This window comes from Plectrocnemia conspersa, unplaced genomic scaffold (assembly GCF_051122295.1).
Source record: "Plectrocnemia conspersa isolate PC_06_02 unplaced genomic scaffold, ASM5112229v1 ptg000010l, whole genome shotgun sequence".
In the NCBI taxonomy this organism is placed as follows: Eukaryota; Metazoa; Arthropoda; class Insecta; order Trichoptera; family Polycentropodidae; genus Plectrocnemia; species Plectrocnemia conspersa.
The window spans coordinates 10,687,615-10,712,178 of NW_028277174.1; the positions used below are offsets into that span (position 1 = coordinate 10,687,615).

Genomic DNA, 24,564 nt, shown 5'->3' on the forward strand with positions numbered 1-24,564 from the left:
AGCGTGGTGCCCCACCTCTGAGGCGTGGTGTCCCACCGTGAGAAACACTGCTTTAACGTGTATTTTTGACTCATAAATACGTTTTTTGCTGCCAAAAAAGTGTATTAAAAGCTGAATATTTCCATATTTAGTACAATATTAGGTAATTTTTATGATCTCTCACAGCTGTTTTATACCATTTAATCTTTATTAAATATTGTAGAGTTATGTCTTTTTAAATGTATTTTTGACCAGCAAACACGTGATTTGTGGCCATAAATATTTATTTAGAGACGAATATTTTTTTATATAGTGAATTCATTGATGATTATTAAGGTATTTAGCTGGTGTTTTATCCCCACAAACACGTATTAGTATCCTTAAAGATTAAAAAACTAACTTTAAAAATAGTTGAACTTTTAGGTCTTTTAAACGTGTTTTAGTTTCACAAACAAGTGTTTTGTGGACTTTTATATTCATAAAGTGTCGAATTTTTTAATACCTAGAGAATTTAATGGTGATTTTTTGGTCTCTAACAGGTGTTCAATTATAGATTTTAATAAATATTTATGGCAATAAATATTTATTAAGAAGAGATAACTCGTGCCTTCGGGTTTATCCTCAAAACATTTGTTTGTGACCTAGCTTTGTGTATTTGTCATCCTTCTGTAATTGTTAGTCTTACCGAAAAAAAGACAGTCAACGAAATCAAGCAATGACAACCAGGAATAATTTTTACTTATCACTTGAACTGAAACACTTTATTATTTTAGAGGTGTTCTCTGACGCCTTAGGAATTTACACTTCAATATTGACAACTTGGACTTGAACCAAGAGGCAGGCGACTCAGCTTATTCAGATCACAGAAGCCGCTGCTTCTCTCTTCGCATCCACTGGTCTAGTTTAACGACTGGAATCCTTATCAAACCTATCTAGAAGACGTTTGCAGCCTACGAACGCACACACAGACTCTACAAACAATCTTTGTCTTAACCAAATAGACGTCTATTTTTCTGAACCACTACAAGAACAATACTAAAATTATCTGATATAATATTAACCATTGAAATTATAAATTTTATTTTTGATACTTTTTCAACACCCTAATGCTAGACAAAATATAATTTTACTATAACATCATAAAATCCTAATCGGGTACAAATAATTTTAATGACTCATTAAAAGTGCATATCACCTAATATATTTTTTAATGGTAATATAATTACTACATTATATTGCCTTATACATCAGAATAATTTGCTCAGTATTGTTTTACATCCTATTTGCTAGCTATATTTCTTTTTAATGGTTAAAATATTTATTTGTTGTCTCGTTTATTTTATGTAATTCACCTTTATTTTTACCAACGAGAACTACAGTATTTTCGTTATCAATCAACCTATGATCCTTATACGATATATGTATGTATGTGCTACTTTGATCTTTGATTTAATGCTATTATTTTGCTCACTAACTCAAATTAAACAATACATAATTATTTGTGTGCTGCATTGTGTTGAATACAAATATATCATATTGCACAATAGAGAAATTTATTAGCGGTATTGTACATATAGCAGAATTACCAGCATGTATTGTTCAATAAATCATAATCTGAGCAATTAGCTGTAAACTATTCATGCCTCATAAACAGTATTCGCATTATCTAACGTGGCTAATTTTGCGGTGATCGAAGTCATTCCGGGGAGTCGCAAAATCGTTTTATTTTAATTTAGACCCCCATAAATTCGCGAATAATAGTGAGAAGTTGAGGGAAATTTAATTAAAACTTCATTCGGCCTGCGTTCTCTCCATTGTACTACGTGATGTGCATTGAAAATCGGGTGGCCAATGCCTACCTACTTATCGATCTGACCTTATTCAAAACGATGCTTCTCCTCTTTACATTCCTCTTTAAAAATCTGATTGTTTCTGAAAATGTAATAGAATTAATCTTAAAATATATCCTCATCTTTGCTTAAAGATAAGTTACTTTCCAATCAGTATTTAGATATTTTGTTTAGATCGTCCAATCAAAATGTGATTTGTTTCTCTGTGCCTTATCAATGTACGTAAACTTAACAAAGCTTATGTGTTTCCTAATACCTAAAAACAAAAGCTTTATAATATAAAACATTATATTAATAAATAAGTAATTTTATTTAGCACCATTAAGAGATTAACAAAATCCCAATGTTTTTCTTCATTATCTTGCTCGCATACAAAATTTCAATGCTTAATTTATGCCCCAATTAATTATTAAACCCATCATGTTCTGGATGTGACAAGTTAAAGTTGTCACAACAACCCATTAAGGCCTCGACCGATCCGGGATGACCTTAAGAAGGATTATGTTGTGATACATTATATACAAATTACAATGTCTGTAAACACAAACAGAGCCTATCGTATGTTTGTTGTGAAGCTTTACCATCGATTGAAATTATTTTGGAAGCGTTTCAGCTTGTGAGTTTACTTTAATTAGAAACGACGAGACGAGACGGGGTGTTAACAAGCAAATTTTAATAAATTCGCAATAACTCTTATGGTAAGATTAAACGAAACGTATGGCTTAATAATTTTAAAACAAAAGCAGTCGCCCCCGTCTCTCGGTGGCCTACTTTTCGAACGTCGCGCCATACTCGTATTAATTAACAAGTTTTCCATATTTTCGCATGATTTATATACACCCCCATTCCCCCCGGTAAAAAAATATTTGATAGCTTAAGTATAGCGCTTTATTATTTTTTTATAAAATTCAAAGAAAAATTGTATTTCTGACAATCTCACCTTTTTGGAAATAACACTTAATTTATTTTCTAATCATAAAATGAAATTAAGTCATTTGTAGAAGCATATCCTATAAAAATTCTTAAAAATTTTACATGTAGATATTATGGAAAATTTTGAAAATAATGTAATCTCAAATTCCAGAAAATATTTACGCAAAATTTAAATTTTTTGTCTGAAATATTATTTCGTATTTTTTTAAATTATCTTATATCTAAAATTCCTAGCTGCTTTATTTTAATAAAATGTATCTTTTAAATAATTTTAAAATAAACATTGTAGCAATGTCTATAAATAAAGCCATACAGTAGTTTACAAACTAATATTGCTAATATTGATTATAATTTATTTTTATAAAACAATATAATATTAAAAATTTTAAATAGCGTGATTTTCTCTAATAACCTATTAAATATATTCATGAAAAATATTCTGGTGTCATGTCCGATTTTAGACGTTGGTACCTACCTGGTTGATTAGTTCCAAGTATCTCTCCCGTTCCTTCATAAAACTTCTTCGGCTGTCATCAAAAAATTTTAAACTGAAACTAATATTGAATTTATAAGAAATATTTTAGAAGTTTACCTTTAAGTGAAAATTAATTTTGAAACATTATCTTTGTTTGCTGAACTAATCATTACCAATAGAATATCAAATAAAATTTAAAATTCATATATTTTTTCTTAGATGTTCTAAAAAAATATTAAATTTTAAGGGCGAAAAACTGTCACTAAAAATAATATGAAGTTTAATTATAACTTTAGACAATGATTCATTAATTTATTATAAAAATATACGACAATTTCAGATAAGTTACATAACCATTTTTTTTGACAATTTACTACCTCAATATACAATAGAAAAATAATTGAGTGAATAATATAATTCAATTTTTCTTTTTTAATAAACCATAAATAAATATCTTTTATCTGATGTTATATAGCAAAACTTATATATTAAAATTGTAAATAGACCCGAGAATCAGAATCATTAATGTTTAATATGTTATATTATATACGAAACATTACCAAAATAATAATTATTAGTAGTAAACTTTAAAGTTGTTTTAAACATAATTTACTTTAACGATAGATAATAATATATATTCGAAAGGTAAATATTTAAAGTGAAAATATTTAGAGAGGAACCATACCCATAATTTATTACCAACAAGTTTAATTTAATTTAATATATTAATATTTAAATGAATATGCCGTGTACATTTTTAGTTGAATAATATTTGCCATTAATTTAATTATCCGCCTTATTACTTTTAACCGAGTAATTAATATGGACCAATTAAAGTGATATTAACAAATTGAATTTTCTTACTTGTATTTGTGAATTTCGTACTTTAAAAATAGCAGTAATAATTAGTATATTTTATTTTACAACTAAAAACATTCAATATAATTCTTAATTTCTTTGCTTTTTTTGCGGAAGCATCAACCACTGCACAATTTGATATTACTTATAGATTGTTCTATGGACTAATTAGTTATAAGTACCGCTGAAAAAAGTTAACACAAGGCAAATCATATATGTATAGTTATAATAATTGTTAGGGTAATCCATGAGAGACGTTTTCTAAACATTGTTTTCTTTCCTAATTATAATTTATAAACCCAAAAATTAATTTTATATATTATGGCTTTGGCAAATATTATTCTGCAGACTTTATAACATTTTAATCTTTTTCGAAAAAAAATAAAAAATATACCTCGTTTAATTATACATTTTCAGCACATGAATCTTAAATAAATGCAGCTTATGTATCCTTATATGTAGTATCGATTCCATGTTTTATAGATGATATAAACGTTTGTTTTGGTTGCTTAACAATATTTATTTTATTGCATAAAGCTGTTTAGATTTTTTTCTGATGTATTTTTGCGGAAGAGTTAATTATATTTATATATGTAGATAATATAAGTTTTCCTGCGTAAATGACGCGTGAAATAGGAGTAAATGGTTAAATTTAATATCCATCTGTATACGAATAAATGCATAACTCGTCACCTGAGCTCAAATAGTCGAGCAGGTGATAAAAGTCGAAATTGCCACAATGCGGCAGTAACGTGAAAAATAAACGCGTATCTCGTATTAGAATCGATTTCGACTTTCATACCGTTACGGGCCGCTTTCCACTTTCCCATTAGGAACCAATCATTTTCGCATTTGGAAAACTCGGCACAGGGCCGGCGCCGTATCAAAGCGTAATAAAAAAACAATAAAAAAGTTAATATTCATTCGCGAGCATCGCGCGTTAGGATTTCGCCCGTGTGTTATACTGATGTATACACACGTATGTATATAATGAATGTACTATGAAAATTAATAGGCATTTTATTAAGGTTAGAAATGAACCCTTTTAAAATCAAATCAAAATAAAATTTCTCTCATGTATTTCAGATATTTTGCCAGTTTTTAAATCCATCGTGTTTATGATTCGGATGTTTTTTTATAATTTGTTTTTATGGCTGTGACATGCCACTTTTTATCAGACTAATATGGTCGCTCTTCTTTTTTTATTTTTGTTTTCGACCTACAATATATGCCCGTCTTCAATACGTGTTCATACATATATATCTCTTTATTTACAATATGTATGTCTATTTTCGACGAAAGGGGACAGAAATATGAAAAAGACGCGTAAGGCTTCGGAATGTATGAAAAACTTGGAGCTCGCATCAATTTGTGTTTATTCGAACTGAACAAACAAAAAGAGAAAAATGGGAACACAAGATTGATGATATGACAATGTTCAATTTAAAGTGACGTTAAAGGAAAATTTACCGTTACTTTTGGAAATGCAATAATATATAACTGGTTGTTTTAGTGTAATCTAATATTTATTTGTTGAAATATGATAATGTAATTCTAGTTTCATATGAGATCGATTCTATCGATCCCACTAAATGATTGTCCCATATTTTTTTGAGCCCATGTATTTAACGTTAATTTCCATTCTATATTACTGCCACTTTAAAAAGGCGGTTGCACGTTTCGTAAATATAATTGATTTTATTTTATTATGGTCTATTTTAATATATTTCGTGGTATCGGGTTTCATTATTTAATGAAACAACATAACTTTTACTTCTCAGCTATAACCTTATTAGGCGTAGCAGATAGTATTTTTATTTATATAGTTTGTGAATCAAACCGTCATGACATACCATATCAAAAGCTTTTTCTATATGTAACATTAAAAACTGTTTTTAATATTAAAATTATTTCATGCTGCAAAATGGCTATGATGCTTAAGTTCATAATAACTAGTGATTCTGTGTCTAGACAAACTGGTAGTTTATTGCTGGAAATTAAAAAAAATCTTTGGCTTAACAACTATGACAATTATCTTAAATTTGTGAATCGAATAAACAAATATATATGTGCAAATCTATTTAGGCGATAATACTCTTGTCGTTGTCATCGTATTATTACACACATAAATAATAAGCGAATGTAATTCACCAAGTTTCAAACTACTTACATTTTTCTTCCGTGAAAGTAAAACACGTATACGTGCGAGAATTCTCATTATTGTAGTTAATCCTGAAATATGAACATATGCTTTCTAAGATGAATCCCTGAATATAATTCACGCGAATGCGGGCTGTTCGCAATTCACCCTGCCTAAAAAAAGCCTCCGCCGGATATCTAGCGTTAATATTCAAGCTGCGTAGCCGGCGTAAAGACCACTCGGAAGCGATAAAGGAAAAACCTGATGACAAAGTTTATTGGTTCATTTGTGATAATACAGTGGCGGGATTTGAGCCAAGGCAAGGCGGCGAAATTCAACGTCGAAAACCACAACAAGACGATATAAATGCAATGCGAAAGGCGAAAAGGTTCGCCGCTTTACCGAGCGTGAGTTCTCTTGCTTAATACAAAATTCGATTAGGAAAATCTCGGCTTTATATATATATAGAAAACTTAGACCGAAAAAACAGCGGATGAGGCTAACAAAAAATCTTAGTAACGCTCAACTTTTTTTAAAATGGTATTATTGTATAATTGTTTTTAATTTTAAATTATTGGTTGATGCAGTGGGTTTATTTATTATATTTTCTTATACTTGAAAACGCAAAATTTTCAAGATCATATACAAAATTAACCAGTAGAAAATATAGCATTATATTGTCGACAAATTAATATATTATTTATTTTTTGTGTTAAATAGCTCATTGGTCAAAAACTAAGACTCGTTTAAGTAAGTACTTATAACATACCAAAACAGGCTGCGGTAGCTCTCGATAGTGTGGGACCGACGGTCGGTAACAAAATAATGCCTAATTGTTATTGTGGTCTATAACTGTTTTTCTTAAAGACCCTTTACGTTTTATTTTCATACAAATCTCGTTATAATACATACATAAATGTTAAGCATATAGCGGCAGATGCTAAGGGCTGATGTAAAAAAGAAAAAGGAACACGCAGGTGTTATTAATTCGAAAAGTTATCGCTTTATACACGGAGAGGGGATCATCATTGTGAACGCGCAAAGCGCGTAGGTTTATGGAAATTTTATAGGGGAAACAAAACTCTACAAAACAATAAAGGATTTTAAATAAAATAATTGCAAGTTCTCTTTGCGGAAAACAGCGCCACTCGCTCGATTTCTCCCAATCGGAACTTTATCATGTTTCGACGCAATTAAACACCGAAACGCGAATTAACGGCGCGACAAACGACCGTTAAAGCCCCGAATGGTATTGGAAACAAATAAAAATAAAGTGTGGCCAGTGGTGGAAATAAAGATCTAACTTAAAAGAGTGGTAATTGATGTTACAAAGAAGATTGCTTAAAATAAACTTATTCCGTATATAATGAATCACGAAGATTTATATCTACTAATAATTTACAAACCATGCATCAATCTTAATAATATCATATATATCAATATTGGGTTAACATTTGTATTTATTAATTAAATACAGATATTAGATTCGGAAATGAAGCGGATATAAAAAATATATGTATACAAATATAAATTCAGCTCATTTCTGCTGCTGTCACTCGGCGGCAAGTGTCACATATTTTATAATGCTGGTTCGAGTCAACTCTGGCAATTCGCAGACAAGGATGTTTGAGAGTTAATCGCATTGCTTTTTGGACACACCTACAAAATGTGTTCCCGCCTTAAAAAATAAACAGAATAAAATGTATTATATCGCGCGCATCCTTTCTAAACAAAAAGTGTAGTTTCCACTTTACTTATGAGTGAATAACGTCTTGGGACGAATGTTCTGTATGATGAGGTGGTTATTATAAATTATTATATTAATTGTTTGGTTACGAGATCTCTTTTTTATTGTTGTGAAATACAGTGTGTGGCCTCACTTTGTTTTCGTTAGTTCGAAATGGTTGTTAGAATGACCTCTAAACTATAACAAATTGTGCAGGTGGGTAAAACTTCCACACAGCCCTTCTACTGCAAAGATTATATTCAATACTATAACTCCCGTATTTTGGCTACCCACTTTTTTCATTATAGTATAAAAAATAACATGTTCCTAAAAAATTGTGTCTTTATAAATTTGCTTGTTTGTTAAACTATTTTGGTATTAATAGCAGAACGGTGCTCTATTTATTCTATTTTTGAAAAAATCAAACGTCTTACTCCTGGAATTTTTACAGAATTATGTAAAGCTTTACAGCTCAATCTCGTAATTGCGTCTAATACTACCCTTTTTCTCAAGCCTAAAAGTTTTTAATTTCTTCTCATATACACTCACGAAATAGGTCATTCATATATTTAATTTAATCTAGCAAGTTTTCTGAAAATCCAAACATTAATTATTTATTGCATTAATAACACCGCAACGCTCAACAATCCTCTCGCTATTAGATATTAAAATTGCGTTTATATTATGTAATAAACCCAAGCTTGTCAGTCCGCTTGAAATGCGGGATTGGCAACATTTTATAAAATTATAAAAAAACTTGTTTCATTTTGAAGCGTTTGCATTTTAAAGCTACGTGTGTCATATAATTGTGACCGTAATACAATGAGAGATTGTGGTTGAATCCTGATGCAGGAATAAATATATATATAAGTATTAATAAAAGATGTTTGCAATTGCCAAACTCTTTATTTATTATATATAATTAACGATTGGTATTTTGCTGCGATGGTTTAACAAAAATCACGACGTTGTGCAGAACCTTATTACGCATTATATCGTAAACCGATAAAGTACCGCAAAATAACCCTATTGTTTTATTCACGGATTTTGAAGCATAAGTAGTATGATTTTTAATCAAATCTAGTTTAACTAATAAACAGTTTTTTTATAACCATATATACATTATTACATATATAAAAAAAATGTAAAAGCCGCTATCAAGCGGTGAAGCTTAAATGGGAAATCTTGGAATTCGTGGAGACTTTGTTGGCGTGTCGAGTTGTTTTGTAATATTTGCGAGCCAATTGCATCGCTTCTTGGACATACCCATGAAATGTGTTCACACCTATATATAAAATGTCCAGATGTATACTCCGTCGTTCCGTAACTAAAAGGTAGACAAACAATAGCGCGTTTCAATATTTTTCCATTGTCTTTTCGGCAATATTTTTTATTAATAACGCAATTGTTTATTCACTCGATCTCTCTTTAATTGTTGCGTGAAATACTTGTGTGTCCTTAATATTAAGATTTATTTTTTCGTTTGTTCGAAATGGTCGTTAGAATGACTTCTTATATATAATATAACATAGTATGTAGGTAGTTTAAACTAAGTAGGATTGATCACAATAAAACTATACTGAAAATTACCTTACTTTCAGTAATGAATCGCCTGTAGGAATATTCTTTATTATTATATTATACAGGCCTTGTAAAATATATTACATGGCGTTTTAGCGAATTCATTACTACAATATATAAAATAGTATAATTAAATAATAACCTAATTACACTTCTATTTTTCTATGTTATGTTTATATAATTGTAACATATGTATGTACGTATATTGTTTATGAATATAAATGTAACACAATGTTTTTTTTTTGTTTCAGGTATATTGATTTTATAATCACTGCTGCAGTTTTAAAATCGTTACCGGTTCATGGTTCAGTATATTTTTTAACTAATTTTTCAATTGCCTAATAATCTGTGTTATTTATTTATGTATGATAAAAATAACATTGTACCCTATTAGACGATAAATATACTTTTTAAAGATATAACACACGATTTAAAAAAATAATAATTTACAAAAACGTGTGTTTATTTGATAATGAAACTAACATTACTTGATTTATTTTGATCAATTTAAGTGGCCAAACATTAGCTTTTACATGTTTTAATTTGTGTTTAATATTACTATTTTTGGGATACGTCTTAATTTAAAATAAAGTAATTTTAAAGAGCATTCGTAGTACATGTATATCTTCAAATATTTCTTTGGTGACACGTATAATTTACTGTATATTTCATCATATTTAATACAAATATCGTAAATTAAGAAAATGTTAACTGATATAAACGTAGTTCTTAGATATTCAGATATTGAAATAATTCATAATTTTTATTATTTATAACAATCATAAGAAGTTTACTGACGGGAATAAAAAATAAATATTTAATTTTTTTAACCTGTATTCATTTTTGATATACATACATTTTTTATTATTTTCAAAAATCAGTAGTTTATTACAAAATATCAGATGAATTATTTGGTACTATCTGCTGTTTAATAGTTATCAATGATATTAAAAAAAAACATTATTTTAAAAGACCATATTTAATTAGAAATAAGTAGCGATTATTTTTGAAAAGAGTAAATTTGATCTGATAGTTTCTTAGTTAAATAAATCATTGTCTTACTTAATATTAAAAAATAATGACAAAATTTATTTTCCTATTAAAATTGTTTTCAATAAAAAAACTCTTACGAAAGTCAAATGTCAAACCTCTGGTTTAACACATACATTTAAATTTGCCTCTCATAAAAAAATTGGGTAATATATTTTGCTCTTGCAGATTCTACAATTTAAAGTATGTTTGTTCTTTGTAAAACATTATGTATATTTTAACTCGTTTTTGACAAATATGACAGTTAACATTGGACTGTTAAAATAGTAATGAAAATAATATTGCTTTTAGGCGTTAATTATGTTTAAAGAAATTATTTTTATGTTCATGCTTTATTTATGTGTAATCGAAACAATTTACGTGCGTATATTAAACATTCATCGTATGAAGAGCGAAAGCTTTGTTTGCACAATTTACAGTGAATATTAATATCGAATTATTATTGCCGATGCCGGGAATAAACACACTTGTGTTATAAGAAATATGCAATTAATTCTGTTTGTATTTTCGCCGATGTTAATATCTGGATCGTTGGGCGTTGCGGTGTTATTTCCGCAATAAATAAATTACGTGTGCGTTTTCGGAAAGTTACTGAATTAATTTTAATATATTTATTCACCTCGGCGGTGATTTCGTTTTCCCTTTTTCTCCAGCCTTCGCCCTTGCAAAGCCGAGTTTTTGTTTGTGTTTATGGGTTAATGGATAATTTCGTGATGAATCACTTAATCTCACTCACCTTGTTTATTCCAAAATCAAACCGCCGAGCAAATTTGGATTGTGTTTTAATGTTGAATTATTTTTAATCTTCTTCATAAGCTGCTTAAAAGTTACAAGAAAGCTGAGCAGCGTTGACGCTACATAATAATATAGCACTGTGCAAGCGTAATAAACATAGGCGGATTATCTCCGTGAAGATTAGCCTTCTTTTAGCGATATTATTAAAAATTCATCCAAAGCTCAATCATACACATACTGATCCCATAATATTAGTTACTTTTACAACTCTACTATATTCACTGCAGTTTCCTCAAATGGAACGAGATTAAAGTGAAAATGAAATCCTTTTATATTCGAACCTCGCTTTGGCGTCATTGCATGCATGTTAAAATATTCATTGCTGTATTATTTTTACTGCAAGACATTCGAAGCTATCGTCTCTGGCACGTATAGCTTTTTACTCAGGATCGTATTAACTTTGGTCCGATACTTTTATACGTAGTATAAGATACTAATATATAGTGCTAGACTAACACTATTTATTTTCGTTAAGACTGCACGACATCACACCGAGTGATATAAGTGTTTAGAAAAATGTCCATCTTGACTCACGCGATGCAGAAAACGTGTCTGTGAATTCTCTTAATAACACTGGAAAAGCAATACATACGAGAAACGATGCGCGATCGACCGAAAGCCCCTAAACCTATTATCGGATATACGAAATTGCCATGTTCAATACTAAACGATTTGGTCCGACGGCACAAGAAATTGTACGCTAGTTCTAGAACTAGACAATAAAATTTCATCGACATTAAAATAAAGTAGTCTTAAAAAAGAAAAGTTGTACAATAGATCTTGGCATTTTATTTAATGTTATATTAAATTTTAACCCTCGCGATCAATGTTTTTAATAAGACATCAAAATTCTGCAACTTATGATTTGGAATATGAAACAAGTTTTATTTTATATAGCAAATTACTGCTTAACGTGTCAGAAAATGGAGCAATTATATGCAATACTAATGCTAATTCTAAACCAAGTTTGTCTTAAACTTGGATGTGATTTACTGAATTATGCATTATATTTAAGTGTAGGAGGATATACTATCTGAATTAGTTCACCTTACTAAATTAAATTCGCTCTTTATCTAAACCAATCTATCTCTTGTACGAAATATCTGCAACAATATATTTTATATTTCATTAGAGCTTTCTAATTGTACATCTATTTTATCTTTGTTGCTGATTAATACTATATATAGTGAATATTGTAATATTTTACACTAGTTTGGTTTCTATTTTACATACAAATAAATAAACAAATTTATTTTTCACAATTTGACAGAGCCGTTGTGTATACAGTGGCTTTAAAGTTTTATATGCGAAAGGAATTCCTCAAGTATTAAACTCTTGAAAGATTGATGTATCGCTCTTTGTTGTCTAGATCTTATCAAAAACAATTTTCACGCGTTTGAAGCGCTGAATAAGATTGATGAATAGGTCAGTCTATAAATTCATGAATACTTTTGAAAAATTTGAGACAAGACAAATAAATTCAATGCTGCAAATAGATTTGCGTTTGATTGTGTTATTCACTTTGACGTGTCAAAGTGAATAATACGAGACATTTACCATCAATCATACAAGAGTTTATCTTTTAGTTATAATCCGTCGTTGCTAATATAATAAGCTTCTATAGATTATTAAATATTTTATCACCTGTCATAATGCGATAAGAAATGGCCACTATTTAAACAGTAGCCGTTTCTTTAAACCAACTATGATGTGACATCAAGATTAGTTTACCTTTTTAACCGTTTAAAATACACTTTCTAAGCTTGGACATTTTTATATTTGTATTATATTTCCATGAGATGTGAGTTTTATTATAACATTGTATATATTTCCTTTTTTCTCCTTTCTCAGATGCAGAAAAATAAAAATTACATGTTGGTATTCTCCCACTAGATGCTTCTTTTAAATAATTAATGTAAAATGTATGTTTAATTAAGTTAAATTATAGTCTTATCTCTATATTGTTATATTATCCTATTAAGAATGAGCTTATAGTACTTTTGTTATTGGTCATAATATTGTTTATGTTAATTAAATCTATTTGTTAGTTTTAACATATTTACACGCTAAAGTCCACATTTATTTATAACATTGTTTTATAGCAGATTACCTGCCAGTATTTTGGGGTGAATTTTTAATCTGTTTAAATATTTTTAATTTATCTTTTTATTAGTTAATCTTACTCCAACACAGTTGCAGTCACATAATACATAATTGTTAGGCACAAATTAAAATGCACCGGTCATCAACCAGAGGAATTTATTTTTGAATCTCTCAAGATTATTGATATTAGATATGGAGGTCATACATCAAAACTGAGCTCCATAAAATATGATAGTTTTATGTTATCATTTTGTTTTCCAATGGTAAGCCCAAATTTCGTCCTGTGAACCAGTCCCAGATATTTTCTTTTGTTCCAAATATGAGTTTTGAAGATTAGTCTTCTGTAAAGATGAATTCCCAGTAAGCCATACTGGGAATTCGTATTTACAGAAGACTACTATGATAAATTGTAAGAGTACCGAATCCAAAGACAGTTATACATTAAATTTCGTACTGCAAATGTGCGTCGACATTCTTTTTGTGAATGCATTGTTTACTTATACAGATGTATGCGAGGGAGAAGCAATACATGCGCGTAAGAATATTCGTTGTCTCGCTTCTTCTTATTGAAGCGGCAATGCTCTTTTTAAAGTTTTTTGTGTGTCACATCCGGCTATAAAAATAAATATTCTAGCCCATTTCGCACACAATAATATCACAATAACTGGTTGTCAACTCTGTATAATGTTGTTAGTTCAGCGCGCGTGCGTTTTGGATAAAAAGTGGAAGCTGTGACGTTCACTACTGTAAGGGATACCAGAGGACAAGTGTCTTTGTTCCGCGTAAATATTACATTGATTGATTCAGTTTCATTAGCTCTGGTTTGCCATTTAGACAGCAAAGCTTGAACTTTTGAGAAATGATCTTGCAGTCAAAATTATAATTTGAGCAACTTTTCATTGGGTTGGAAAAAAGTTTAGTTTAATTTAATATTCATTCTTTACTTTGACATTTTTTTTTTAATTTACTATGTTACATATATGTATTTTATTAGCAATACATTTTAAAATTATATTTTATTAGCGTATATTCGTGGATAAAAACATTAGTGAATTAATTTGTATACATTGTTAATGGTGATAGTAGAATGTGCATATAAAAATAATGGCTTATTTTAAGGTTGATAATAGTAGTGAAATGCTAATAGTATAATACTCGCATAAAGGCAATGAAGAAATTATTAATGTATATTTAAATGGTAATTTTAGCATTACCATTACAATAAGCTAGCAATGTTGTAATGTATAAAATAAAATTGAAGTAATGTATTGAAATTATATTATTTGCTATTACCATAAAAATATATTATTGAGCGTACGCTCAGTTAAACGAACTTTTGCGTGTTTTTTGTACACACACTTTGTGTTAGTAGCATACATTATCATGACAAATACACAATGTATAAAATACATGCTTTTATAGACTGTTCTAAAAAACAATGTTTTTTTCATATTTAAAAATTTACACCTCAACGCTGTTTGTGTCCTGCTTTTTTTCCTACTTTTCTCTCAAGTTGCTACCTATTAATGAGCCTTCCGAATTTCATTGTCTTTCTTCCTTTTCAAAATCTCTTCTTTGTTCCTTTAAATATAAAACAAAGTCACGTCGAATCCTTGCGAAAATTGAATTTAGCCAATTTGTACCCCATGGCGCAAACTTCCTTATTGCCCAAAAGATTTTGAATTACTGATTTCAAATTGCGTTAACCATTTACATCCGAAATCACCCTCATTAATGAACTGCCGATCTTCGCAGGTATTAACCAAAACTTTCGAACAATCCTTGTTGTTGTTTCGGTTTAATACAGTCGGGCTGCAACGGTCGTGCCCTCGAATACAATGGTCTTTATAGGACAACTTCCTGCTTAGTCAAGTGCAGGGCCGACGAAACAATGGGGGTCGTGCCGGTATTGTGCGCTTTTGATTTAATAACACCCTGTGTTTGTGTGTGTGTTTCGCCGTAACTAAAACCGGGTCGAATAATCGTCGACGAGAGATTTAATTTTAATCCCTGAATTAATTGCACGGTCGCGGCTTCCTGACCCATTGTTGCCTAAGGATCGCCAACTGTAAACTACACCTGGATCCATTGTTGCAGGAATTGAATGCAACTCGGTTTATTATTGCGGTTAATTTGTAATCGTCACTGCACAACTGCAGCGTTGACGTGACCACGCGACGAAGAGTGATTAAAGTTATTAGTTGTGGAGTTGCAGTGACTGCAACGTTGGATAAAAGATAAAGGAAGATTCCAATAGTTTATACCATAATCGAATAGTTTTACAGTTACGAGCTTTGCAAAACTTTGTCACGCGTGTGAAAGCCTACTCGTGCCTACCACTGTTTTCACCGAATTGAACTACATTCCTAAAGGATCAGATTGAAATTCATATCGCAGCATTTGAAACTGAAAAACTAAATATATTATAATAATATTCTAACTGCTGGCCAATATATGATTTTGCTAATCGTATTTTTTGTTGAAATCGAGTAAGTAGGGAGCTAATAAATATCTGCAAGGTGTCGTAGAGGAGTGTAATTTGCTCGAAATAAACGAACTTAAAATATATTATATGAATAGATATTGAAATGTAGCTGAACTGACCAATGTGTACATATACCTGAAAGAGTGTTAGTCGTATGAATTCCTTTGGACTTAAATTTCAATGTAACGTTTATAATATTGTATTTACAATTTAAAAAAAATTCTTTTCTCACGGTTTTTTACAAATCTCTCGATTGTAATATTTCATTCAAATTCTTACTTTTTTTAACCTTATTGCAGCCGTCGCAGTAGGAACGGGCGTTCCCACTGCGACGACAACGGCAAGATTTGATTGCTTTTGACGTGGATTTTTTACTTCTGAGAAGAGATAATTGTTTTTTGCGCTCTCCTATTGGTCAAAATTTTGTTTAAATTTGCTTCATTTGATTCTCACTTATTGTAATTCGTAATATTATTATAAAATAACCTAATATAAACGCTAGCGACGGCGACGGCGTGATTTTATTGCCTTTGACGTAGATAGAATCCACTCTGAATTGAATTGAAAAAAGCTGAAATGCCGTCGCTAAGTATATTGTTGCTTTTCTCGAGTAATCCATCAAAATCGTTTGCAGGAGTATGTTAAAAAAGGCTTGCACTTGTCAACAGAAGTCAAATAGTTATATAACACTAAATTGACTCTTGATATATTATTAATAAATTTTATCGATCCACTTTATTCTCCAGCTCTTATTTCCTTCGAATACTATTTATTTCAATCAATGCAACACCTTCTAGAATTTAGAAAGAAAAAAATCAAAATGCGGACAAAGTGAAAGGACGAAGGGGGTTGTCGTAATATTTTAAGTCAAAGCTTCAAACATTTTATGGTAATGGATTTTAAAACTTGACCGAGAGGTGGGAAAAATGTATATCTTTAGAAGAAAATTATATTTTCATTAAAATAAAAATATTTAAAAGTGATTTTTTAAATTTATGAAAAAACGAGATAACAATCACTAATGCTAATCTCCCTATGTTAGTCATCGACTTATACTACTGGTCATTTGTACTAGTGTATGTTTTCAACATTTCTACACATTACTTATTCATATATAATATAAATAAAATATTGTGTTTCACTGTGTCATATATTTAAGGAATTATTATTATATTTACTCCATCGAAATATATGTACAACTCCATCACACGCCTTGTTTAATATCAGCAATTATCTTATGCCATTACACATAGTAAGTATTAATTTACAATTAGCATATTCTCCAATTCAATTAATATATTCTCTAAGTGATATTCAATTATTAATAGTGTAATTATCAGCATTGTAACAATGTCGTCGATAATAATGATCTGGTACGTTTTAATACATGTATTTGCTATTTGCACTACATATTTTGAGCTTTAGTATAAGCTTTTATATATTTATACATAAATTATTAATTTGTATATCGATTATGTGAGAAATAAATTTACTTCTAAGCTTTGAATATTTATTTATACATATGTATGTGCATGAAATACATAGCTTTATTTTCAAATGCTAGGAGACTAATTATTTAGATTACATCTACTTTATCTAATTAATAAATTTTTAACTGTCAAGAAAATCTCACATGGAACTAAATTTGTTATTTTACCTTTAAAATAAACACACCATTGGTCCTCGTACAATATTTAATTTAAGCTTTTTTTTTTTTTTTTTAAATATTATACAAATTAAATTAAAAACGAATTTTCGCAAAGGCATAAAACAAAATTACCTAATAAAAATAATTAATTGAACTTGTTAATTATTCAGGTCGTTCGTCTTAAAGTTCTATAAAGCCCAATTTAATTGGTTTCGTGACATAATCAGACTTTCGCTGAACTTATTTATGAAAGTTTTTTAGCTAATTTCTTTGGTTTAAATATATGTTTGTTCTGTAAACAAAATTCTTTGATTTATTCATATATTGTTTCGTCAAGTATCGATATAATAATTACAAAAAAATTCTCACAATATATGATTATGAATACAATTTGAAAAAACTATTTATTTGTTTGTTCTACACTTGAATAATATGCAAATAAATTCGTTTTACTATTTTAAAAACTACTGCAAAACACCTGCAATGAAACTTAAAAAAATAATATTATATTATAAAAATATATTAATGTGTTTTAAACGATATTTATTTAGCTACAAAAAAATTAAGCTGCAAGATGCTATTATATAATTACAGTCCACAAACATTAATTAATATTTTTTAATTTTATATATAAAAATCAACTTAATATGTTTAGTATAAATGATGGTTTAAATAATATATAAACATTCTTAGAAATAATTCTTAGTGACTTATATTATTATCATATTTAAAGGGTATTCCTATGCTAATTTGAAATATATGTATCATCTGTGCAACTATAAAATATTTATAATCATGTTTTAATTAAGTAACGCATGTAGCTCTATAAGTATCCAATTTACTTAATTCACTGCATGTTTTATTAACAGTATTCCTTTGTATATTATTATTATCGTCGTCATTATAATGGAAATGGGCCACACGAATATTAAAAAAGGTTTTTGGTGTGTACACAATACCCAAACAAACACATACGTTTACATTAATCGATCGAAAATTTTAATTTTCTCGCAACACGCCGAAACCGTTCGATTCTCTATAAAATTTATAAACCCGCATAAATAATGAGGTCGCACCATAAAGCGGGCATATTTTATAAAATTCTCGATCGACGGATTGACAAAAAAATCGAGGCATCGAATTTAAAACGTGACCCGTAGTATATTCGTTAACGGGAAGTTCGGTCACGTCAAACGGCAGAGATAGCGTTGAACTTTTTTAATTCCAATAACACACACATACAACTCTCCCTAAAGTGAAGTACTAAAGCGTGAAACATTCGGGCGAAAAAAAAAGTTATTTTCACAGTCGGTCAGGTTTGAGACTTGAACATTCAGCTCTGGCCGCGTTTAAGTGCCACTTTTATGGACCGTTGGACTTTTGCGAAGCTTTTTTATATTTTTCATATACACGTGAAATATATAGGATGACCTAAAAAAACGATCATTAAAATAATGTTAAACGTTATTTTTATATATAGTAGGGCACCTTAATAAATTTACTATACCTGATTTATTCGAAAAAATATAAATAACTTACCAAAGGCATTTTTTATATTAAGTTGCTTCGTTTGAAGTAGTCGGGGTTTTTTTTAGTGAGATGAAAAAGCCTAGATTTTTTTTCAACTACAATTTTATTAATTAAAATATGCTACATTTACAGAAGTATTTTTTTGCTTACGATTCAACAATGAATGCATCTATTGTTTTCATCTTAAAAGTCAAACAGATTCCCACTCCGGCAGTCGGTAACATTGTAATAAATTGATAATTGTCTTTTGCGCAGGGTAGAACGCATTGTTTATCGTGCGTCCTTTCCTCACAAATAGTAGTTTTTCTGGTACTTTGGCGGGTTACGAGTGAAAAACGTTTTGGGATGGAGTTGCTAATATATAATTCGTAATATATCAACAATTATCTACGAAATTGCTTAGTCTCTTAATCTCTCTTCTATTGTTAAGCTTTACTGTTTTTCTCTTTGATTACTTATACTGGTCATTAGAATGACCAATAAAAAAAAATTTCGCAGGTGGTTAAACCATCTTAAATTGAGAAATAAAAGAACTTGAAAAAAGGTAAAACATTTATTATTTAATAAAACATGTTAGTAGGTATATTATCACAAATTAATATTAAAAAGAAACTTTCAAAAAGCAATTATAACCTAAAATGAAATCGGTGAATTCTTAGATTATAAAGCAATTATTAGGCCGAATCAAGTTGAGGAAATCGTAAACAATTTTTTCCTATCACTATTATAAGCTTTCAAGAAAGCAGGCACATTTTCAAATATCTGGCACAGATTCAATCTTTTTTATTAGCAGTATTAAAAATGCAGCTGTTGTAAAACTTTGTGATAATTTAATTTTTAGCAAAAATGGTCTTAGACATAAATGAGAATTCTTGATTTGCTTTTTTTCTCGAAATATTATCGATAAATAAATTTGCGTTGATCTAAAATTTTCAGACGGAATAAGCCTTTTCAAGTCGCTACCTTTTAAGTTTCTGCTGCTTTATACTTAGTGTAAGATGCAAATATTTTTTCTGCTTAAAATATTGGTAAAAAAAATAAATACAAATATTTAACTTATTTTTTTTTTGCGAGCGGCACAATTGCTTACGGTAGTGTTTCAGTGTAAAAAGCGCTAAATGATTTTTTTCTAACTACAATATTATGCACAAAAGTTAAGAATTAATTATAGTTAAAATAATATGATATCTAATATTGCTAAAATGACCTAAAACTTTGCAGACAAATATGGTAGAATAATTTTTCGAAAAGAAATTTATTTGATTTTTTCTTAAAATTACATAAAAGAATATTTATATACATGAGTGTAAGTAAAATATTTTAATCACATTGTGATTTTTTTTGGTAATAAATTTATAGCTATGCAGCCTCTCAAATTAAAATCTAATAACCATATTCGATGTTTGTGATATTCACGTATTTCAATACATTTCAAAACAGTAATAATAAAAATATGTTTATAAATAAGCTTTAACTTGTTATGATTCATATTTATCTAGGGATATTTCCTATCTATTTGTTTAATATTTATGCTCGACGATTTTCAGTGATATTAAATTCATTCGAAGTAAAACAGGCGCATAAAAAGTAGCCCAGTATGTATATATTATATTATATTTAATATTAAATCGCTCGACGTCCATTAAAATTCTTCGTTTTAAGCCAACCCTCGCCGAAGCCCCCCCGAAAGATGTTTTCATAATCCAGAAATCCCAAACATAACAGCTTCTGATATTCGCTCAACCTTTGCGCATAATACGTCTTGACCTCGATGAAGAATTTGAAATGATTCACGAACCAGACCGTTCCGCCATAATTTAATATATCGTTCGGTTGTGATTGGATACGGTCCGCGTATTAGCTTTCAAGTGAAGGGTTGAATTATTTCAGGAAATCCCGGATGGGAAAATCCTGTTTTATATGATAAATTAATTAATTTATTACAGAGCGACGTTTTAACGAGGATCGGTTTAAATACGGTCGGTTAGTTTTTTTTTCAACTTTAACAATTTATAATGTACATGCGGATACAACTTTAAAGAAATATCTTTCAAGAAAGCAATTAATGTTTTTTTAAACAATTATGCCTAAGACCGACAAAGTATTCGCGAACTTTAAAGACTTTTTAATTCGAAGAGAATTTTCGTTAGCGCTTTTTTTATATATATATATATAATATGTATATATATATATATTATTTTTTACTTGCTCAGTCTTAAATTTAATTAAGTTCGTTGGGCATTAGGAGCGTCTGAAAAAATCCTAATAAATAGGGGAGCAATCTTGAGCTCAAACAAAATGCCACCTATATTGCTGTGTCGCATCACTCAATCACTTCGTTTTGGCTCGTTCAATCTTAATTCGGCAAAGACGTATCTGTGAATTTTTATCAGTACATTCTTTTAATCTTTTGCGACGTAGGGCGAATCGCATTCTCATCCTTTTTTTTGAATATTTACTACATATTAAATTTTTCTCGCGTTATTTAGGTTACCCTTATTTTAATCTATTTTTCGTATTATACATTTGCGCCAGAACAGAAAATTTGTTTTAATATGTAATATTTTCCTTGCTTTCGATTAATTATTAATCCGACCGACAAATACTACTGAGAGATTTGTTAAATCTATTAACTCTTTTATTAAACATTTTAATTTTTTTTACTACAAATTACATGGTTAGATGTAAATGGTCTCCCACATTTATATTACTTTTAACAAACTCTAATTTTTTCATGTATTTTGGTATTTTTTTATACATGTTTCATGTATTCAACTAAGTAATACAAATCGTCAACCTCCAGCTCTTTAAAATGTCATTCATTATTTTAAAAATACTTTTCTTAGAAAGACATTTTTACATTTAATCTTAAAATTTAAAATAAAATATGCTAATTTTTATTTAATGTTAACACAAATTATTTTTTTATATCGAGTCATAGCTAACAATTATTATTTATGATAAATATATTATCTATGAAAATATTTTTTCTAACTAAGTCTTAACCCATTCCGCACATATTTTTGCCACCATCGATTGTGACATTTCATTTGAAGGTCCACCCAGCTGCGCAGTTAATTGCGACAATTTTAAACTTATACAAAGGAAATAGCAACGCGTTTTTACAAAAGCCCTAATAACAAAAAGAGAATACTAAATTTACAATTATCGAAGATTTCACCTCCCCGTCAACATCCGCCCGTTAACTGCGCGTTATCGTTTTCATAATTTGTCTAGTTATTCCATAAAAAATATTTATAGAAGCTAATTACAGCCCTATGAAAACTTGGATTTAGCAACGACACTGAGAAACAAAAACACTTGCTATTTAATTGGCTATTGAATTTTTGAACTCACAATTAGCACAACCTTTCTAGCAAATTTTATCGCCTAAAGGCTGATAGATTAAAATAATTATTTTTTGCGACACAGCAACATATAAATGCCATTTTTTATAAGTTAATAAATGTGTTATTTATGAACTAAATTTAGTTACAGGCTTATTTTTCTTTTTTTGCGAAAAAAATGTGTTGCGATGAAAAACTTCGTTTTAAACTTTCCAACTTTTCTGATCGTTGCTTTAATGCGAGTTGTGAATATTTTGTCGTATTCTTAGTCTGGTAATGACAATGTATATTGTTTTTTTAGTACAGTTAAAATATCATCGCACAATAAACATAATGCTTTGTCATATAATTCGATAACAAAATATTTCACACTCCACACTGCCTTTAAAAACACAATATTCGAAGTCCACTATTCTAATCTTTAATTGCTTTGACAGTGGCATTATGAATATTTACGGGATAAAATCACAAATTTGTTTGTAATTTTTTAATACATAGGGCACTGAATGACGTTGTCGAGTTATAACTGCGTACCGTCTTAGCAGAATGCAAAGCTATGGGAGCACCACATGCCATCATATCTCGCAACTCAGTAACTCAACGGTTAAAAATGTAAATCTATTTTCAGCTCGCGGACTGGATTTAAATCGGCAGCTTGCTGTATATATTATATAATAGTTTGCGGGTTGTGTTCTTCCCCTGCTCTATATGATAAATAATAATATAGTATTATATTTTTGGATTGACTATATACTTGATTTTTCATTAACTTTAGTTTTTGCTACCCAACGCCCGCAGTGATTTTTTCGATTTTCACTATTTAGCATTGTTTTTTACAGTCTATCAAAATATTTATTTTTATTTTTATGAATAGGATCATCAGAGACAACAAATGGTATTCCAATACCTTCTAAACCAGAAACGTTACTTAGTCTTGATTTAAATTCACTACACCATTTTGTTTTTTAATAACGTCATTGTCATAAATGGAAACTAACTGGCAATAATTTTCAACAGCACTGCTTTCACACGTAAGAAATGTATTAAAAACCGAAAAAATGGGGAAATATTTTATACGATCATTTTCAATGTCATAATGCTGGAAAAGTTGAATTTAGTCAGTTGTTAATGCTTTACTTTAAACTTGAAAGTTTTTACTGTTGTCTGGTAAAATCTACCATGTTTTGCGGAACCTAACAAAAATGGCAGTCTTTCCAACCATGTTGAAAAATTGTGCTTTTTAATGGCTTTAAATATTCCTCGAATTCTCTGTTGATTTTATAACATGTACCTTACTACATTAATATATTACTATATTAATATTTCCTATTTTGCAGTATGAATAAGTTTAGTTTACTAACTTTCAGTTAGTTTAAGCTGCTTTTATGTATTCCCTCTTGATTTTAACATATATGATAGTTGCTTGTAATAACTATTAAGCGGTTAAATTTACATCTAACAGATTATCGGCTTCTCCTTGTTTGCTTTAAATATATTTTATTCAGATTATTGCTGTTCATGTTGCAATGATAAAGATAAGCGTTACAGTAAATTTACGATCGCGATTGATATTAAAAAAATTAAACACAAAATAGCTTACAATTGTAAAGGCTGCATGAAATTTTAATTTGCGATTACAATGCCGTTTTCACCTATGCGAATCCGTCCGTAACACCGTTATCAAGTATTAAATAATGGCCCGGAAACACACACATACACACACACCCCATTTCGTTATTATCGCTGTGTATAACGGTCTTATTAAATTATAAACGAGCCCACTATTGCGGGCTCTCGTTGCGGTTAAATGCGAATACACAGGTATGCGATGATTAACGTAGAGTGCGCGTGCGCGACCCCTCAATTAATGACCCGGAGGTTAATTGCAACCCTCGGTTAATTTTGCAAATTTTGCAAATTTTTACACACATCGCTGACCGCGTTACGTACGGTACTGTGTAATTTTTAACGCTAACGATCCCTGTCATTATATTTGGGCAGTCTGAATTGTAGCCTAACTGGCTTATCTGCCGATGATGCTGTGTTAGTTTAAGAAACTTTTTT

General features: G+C 29.5%; 1 protein-coding gene across 21 annotated transcripts in view; it reads left to right on the forward strand.

Moving 5' to 3' along the window:
- Nucleotides 1–24,564, forward strand: part of LOC148230599 (furin-like protease 1) — a 313,965-nt gene that overhangs the window by 227,107 nt on the left and 62,294 nt on the right. The gene's annotated exons all lie outside the window — the stretch shown is intronic.